Source organism: Cervus elaphus, chromosome 14, assembly GCF_910594005.1.
Source record: "Cervus elaphus chromosome 14, mCerEla1.1, whole genome shotgun sequence".
Classification (NCBI taxonomy): Eukaryota; Metazoa; Chordata; class Mammalia; order Artiodactyla; family Cervidae; genus Cervus; species Cervus elaphus.
This window is the reverse complement of record NC_057828.1, coordinates 8,355,242-8,361,241: the sequence shown is the minus strand read 5'-3', so window position 1 is coordinate 8,361,241 and position 6,000 is coordinate 8,355,242.

The following is a 6,000-nucleotide window of genomic DNA, read 5'->3' as shown; positions in this document are numbered from 1 at the left end:
GGAGGCTCAGACTGCATTTGTCCCCATACCGTCTGTTCCCCAGGCAACCCTTTCAGAGCAGTTTGCTGTGGTCCCACTTTTAGGCATCCCAGGACACAAGTCTAAAACAGTTTTCCCCTACCTCCAGCGCTGGGCTGACAGGGGCTAGCAGGTGGCCTGCAAGTGGGACCAAGATTATCTTCAACAGAAAGATAGTTTAGAGTCTATACCAGTGGTCAAGACCCCAAAGCTCTGTGTTACAGAAGATAATTAAGACTGAAAGCAGGTGTAACCAGCGCTCCTCTCAGGCATTAAAAAATATCTTGGCGTAGCATCTGTGGAACACTTGACCTTAAATCTCATACCTCCCTGGGGTTTCTGCTAAGATCAAGAGGTTGTTAATCAAAACTCAGGTAATCAAATGAATAAACTCCCTCCACAGACTATCAACTAAGTAAAGTAAAGTTGCTCAGTCGTGTCCGACTCTTTACGACCCCATGGACTATAGCCTACCAGGCTCCTCTGTCCATGGGATTTTCCAGGCAAGAATACTGGAGTATCTATCAACTAGAGGCCAGTTTAGATGATACGTGCTAGGCTTTAGAATAGTTGACCCAAAGTCTCTTGGGGGACAGAGATTAAATAAAGGATCCCCTATTGCCTAAGGCCATTCCTAGGTTCTGGTGCTAAACCTTGTCATATCCTATAAGCACTCTCGTCACCACCATACACTTCCTCAGGGTGTCTGTGTGTGGAGAGTTCTCTGCGGGAGAAAGTTCTTCCTGACCTTCCACCCCACCTGATATGGGGCAGAACCTTTTCTTGAACATAATGTTTTCCAAGCTATGTGCTTCCCCAGTCTGAGATCTTGGTATTTTGGGAGAACTAAAACTGCAAGATATGTCATAAGCTATCACTGTTTTACCCTCAGGCTGAGGATCTCTGACCCACCAGAGAGTCATGCCTGGGGCAGAGGGCTAAGATACAACTTCTGTGTTAATGTGATAACCTACACACCAGTGCTGAGCTCAGGCAGCCTATCCCGGTCCTGAGAATCAAAAGCCAAGAAACGTCCCTAAAGCTGCAACCTTCTCTTGTTCTGAACTGACACTGTCAATTGGTGACAGCAACTTTAATACTATGTCCTGCCCCCAATCCACCTGCTCCTTGCGCAGACTGCTGGACAGAGAGACCCTTCTGTGAAGAAGGAAGCTGGTCTATGGCCTCAACGGGATCGCTAATAAGTTACAAAAAATCACCAAATTGCAGGGGGTGGGAGTTGGGTGGGATACTAATTTCCTAGCACCACTCTGGGAAGCACCATGAACTGGGTGGCTTAAAACAACTGTAATTTATTTTTTCACCATTCAGGAGTCAAGAAGCCTGAAATCTAGGTGTCAGCAGGGTCAGTTCCTTCTGGAGGCTCTGAAGGAGAACCTGCTCATGCCTCTCTCCTGGGTTCTGGTGGTTGCCAGCAACCCTTGGCTCATAGCGACATCTCTCCACTCTCTCCCTCCATCATCACCTGGCCTTCTCCCTGTGTGTTGCTCTGTGTTTTCCCATACCTTCTTACAAGGACATCAGTTATTGGATTGAGAGCCCACTGTAATCTGGTTTGACCTCATTCTAGTGAATTACATCTGTAAAATTCCTGTTTTTAAATATTGAAGGTCATATTCTGAGGTTCCACATGGACATGAATTCTGGAGGCACACTACACAGGGGAATAACAATCAACTGCGGGATTGATGATGATAAACCATAAAACCACAGTGTCCAGCAACCACTCAGAGAACTACTTCAGAATTTCTGATGGCAAGAGAATCTTCCTCAGGTTCTTGAATCATTTTGAATTTTTTCTTTTAAAAATCCATTATATAATAATGATTATGCATTACAAAGTCCTAATAGTGGTTGAGAATCTGTTTATAGCAGTTGATTTCTGTTTGTAAAACTATACACATTCTGTGCTTAGTTGCTCAATCATGTCTGACTCTTTGTGACCCCATGGATTGTAACCCACCAGGCTCCTCTGTCCATGAGGTTTCTCCAGGCAAGAATACTGGAGTGTGTTGCCATGCCCTCCTCCAGGGAATCCTCCCAACCCAGGGATCAAACCCAGGTTTCCCTCATTGCAGGCAGATTCTTTACTGACTAAGCCACTAGGGAAGCCAAAGAAGACTGGAGTGGTAGCCTATCCCTTCTCCAGGGGATCTGCCTAACCCAGGAATAGAACCGGGGTCTCCTGCATAAAGAATCCATTGGATTCTTTACCAGCTGAGCTACCAGGGAAGCCCAAAACTATATATATATATGTGTGTGTGTACAGCTAATAGCTATAGATAGTGGCTATATAATTTTATATATATATAGATAGATAGATAGATAAAATTTGTCCAAGTCTTTCCCAAAACTCAGGACAGGGCATCTCTCCTAAGATAGCAGAGAGGACCTGCATGATGTGGTCTGTGAAGCTGGTCCCCAAGGCAGAGAAACAAGTAGAGCTCCCCTGTCCCCACACGTCATCCCCACATGAAATAATTCTGCTATGGAGCCTGTACAGTAAAATACTGAATCATCTCAGAAAGACTACATATCTAAGTAGACAGGCATACTGAGGGAGAAGACGTAAGACTGAGACCAACGGCCCCCATCTAGCCAGGAAGCTGAAGCCAGAAGGGAAGGAAGATAGGCTGTAAAATTTGAGGAGTTCTAGAAGCTTATAAACCTCTCCTACGGCAGATAAGGAAACAGGCAGCCAATCCACCCTTACTAGAGCCAAAAGTCTTTGTTTAAATGTGTGAAGCTAAATACCCTAAAATCTTTTTTGCTGGTCAGTCACATTAAAATTCATCCAAAATTTCCACATATGTGGGTTCTAACCTGAGAGCACAAAGAGGAAAATGACCATATTCAGGAAAGAGATTTTACCAAAATTCTACCACATCTTGTAGCAGAAAGTCATGGGTCCGTTTACTGTAAAGCTAACCTTCCCAAAATCCCATTGCTGTGGAGCAGCGCCCTCTGGAGCAGGCAAGCCTGGGGTCCAACTTAGAAAGAGGGAACTGCAGGATGCCCAAGGCAGGTGCCTCTACCTGGGCGGGCTCCCTAGTGAGTCCAGAGAGCAGAGGATTCTCAGGTCTGTCTTTGGGGAGAGCAGTACTGGGTCATGGCAAGGGACACCTGAGGATTTGGGCTCTAGGTCTGGGAAGGTCAGGAGATGGCTCTTCGGAGTCTGGCCTTAAGGAAGGTCAAAGCTCAGTTCAGTTCAGTTCAGCCACTCAGTCGTGTCCGACTCTTCGAGACCCCATGGACTGCAGCACGCCAGGCTTCCCTGTCCATCACCAACTCCCAGGGTCCACTCAAACTCATGTCCATCAAACTCATGATGCCATCCAACCATCTCATCCTCTGGCATCCCCTTCTCCTCCCATCTTCAATCTTTCGCAGCTTCAGGGTCTTTTCAAATGAGTCAGTTCATTGCATGAGGTGGCCAAAGTATTGGAGTTTCAAAGCTGGGTGATGCCATAAGCAAGCGGCGCCCATCAGGACAGCCTCCCCTTGGATGACAAGGACTAGTCCCCTCGATGCTCCTACTATATTCCAAGCCCAGGAGGTGCCTGCCTCCTACAGCCCTCACAGAGAGCTTATGAGAAATGCTCTTCCCACCCCATCTGTACCAGAGGGAGGATAATAAAACCTTAGCTATCATGGAGAGCAAATGAATTTACCTAAGGACCCAGCACAGTTCCTGACCCAGCTCATATGATTTATTCTCTCCACCTGCCAGTCATCAGACTGAATTTTTTCCATCCGCTTCATCCCTCTGGCCAAGCCTTGGCCCCAGAGGACGTGAAGCCACAGAGCTCCCCGCCTGCCGGGGCACTGCAGCTCCCCAGGGGTTCTCTGGGGAGTGGCAGCCCCAGGCCTGTCTAGCAGCCCTGTCGATCAGAAAAGAGAGGTAATGTGTAGGCGGGCAAAGAAAGAGAGGGAGAAGAGGGGAGAATGGGTACCTTCTCCCACTTGGCAGTTCAGCCCAGGGATCAGCCTTCCTGGGGCCCCAGCCCCCAAGACCCTGGCGCAGCATCTCAGGATGCAGACTGGACCACCAAGTCTGCGAGCTTTGATCTCTCAGGTTCCAAACACTCACCTCCTCCCTAGCTGTCCTCAGATCCCTAAGACTTGCTCTTAACAACCCAGTGTGACGTCATTTGGGCCGCACATGGGGTGACACTCTCATCTCACACATCCCCACGCTGCCCAGCAGGCCCAGCCACAGCCCAGCTGACCTGTCATCTTCATGGACACACACACTCACATGCAGGGCACACTCACACTCACAACCAGGCACCCACACATTCACACGCTCACAACCACACACTCACCACCACACACTACTCACTTTCACACTCACAACCACACATACACACGTACCACACACAACCACATACTACACACTCATACAACCATACACTCACAACCACACATACACACACACATACCACACACAACCACATACTACACACTAACACTCACAACCATATACCACACACAATCACATACCACACACAATCACATACCACACACAACCACATACTACGCTCACACTCACAACCATACGCCACACACAATCATATACCACACACTCATATAAGCATACACTCACGACCACACACCACACACAATCACATACCACACACAACCACATACTACACACTCATACAACCATACACTCACAACCATACACCACACACAGTCACATACCACACACTCCCAACCACACACTACTCACTTTCACACTCACAACCACACATATACACATACCACACACAACCACATACTACACACTCATACAACCATACACTCACAACCACACACCACACACAACCATACACACACACAGCCACAACCACACATCACACACAATCACAAACCACACACAACCACATACCACACACGCAAACACTCAGAGCCACTCACTCACAACCACAAACCACACACAATCGCATATCCCACACAACCACATACCACCCACTCACACATTCACAACCACACACCACACACAATCACATATCACATATCACATACAACATAACACACACTCACAACCACACACTCACAATTACACACCATACATTCACAACCACACACACATTCACACACCACACACACACACTCCAACATCACACGTAAAACACTCCCGTATCACTCTGCTGTCACTCAGGCACATATCCCAGTCACACACCACTCATGCTCAGACCCCTCAGTGTCACACCCACAGTCTCTCACACACACATTTCATTCATTCACTTATTCCCTCTCCCCCCAAGGCATCCCAGGCCTCAGAGCCCAGCACGTGTCCGAGCCCAGGTGCAGCAGCCATGTGGCTGGGAGGAGGCCTCCAAGGAGGGCGGCTGACGGGACAGCCTGGACAGTCTCCGGCTCTAACCGGAGCCTCGCGGCCGCCCTCGACAATTTCAGGGGTGGTGGGAGGAAATCACAAGAGCAGCTGCTCGGGGCTGCGGGGGCGCAGAACCCCGCCACCCACACTTCCTTTGCACCTGTTGCGAGTCTCACACTCCACTTCCACTGCGGATGCTGTCGCTTGTGTTCTGATGAGCCTGTGACAGACCCGAGGTGTGGGGGCCGGCGGGGGTCTGGAGGACCCTCCCAGAAAGGCGTGGGGACAGTCTGAGCCCCTGGGCACCCAGGAGGTCGTCGCGCCTGGAGGTGGGGACACTGGGAACTGAGCTATGGACAGCCTCCAGGGATGAAGCCAGGGAACCCTCTGACCAGCAGCGCCCTCCCAGGCCTCGCATGAGGGGCTCTAAAGACAACGCATGGCCATGGCTTCTGCAGGGAGGGCCTCAGGGACTCCGTGGAAGGGGGGAAGGCGGGCACCACCCCCACTTCATACACAAGAGGACCGAGGCCCGGGCTAGAAAGCGCCGAGCCAGGACCTTCCGACTGGAGCTTCTGACAGCCCGCACTTCTGACTGGAGCCCGAAGTTCCTCCCAGGA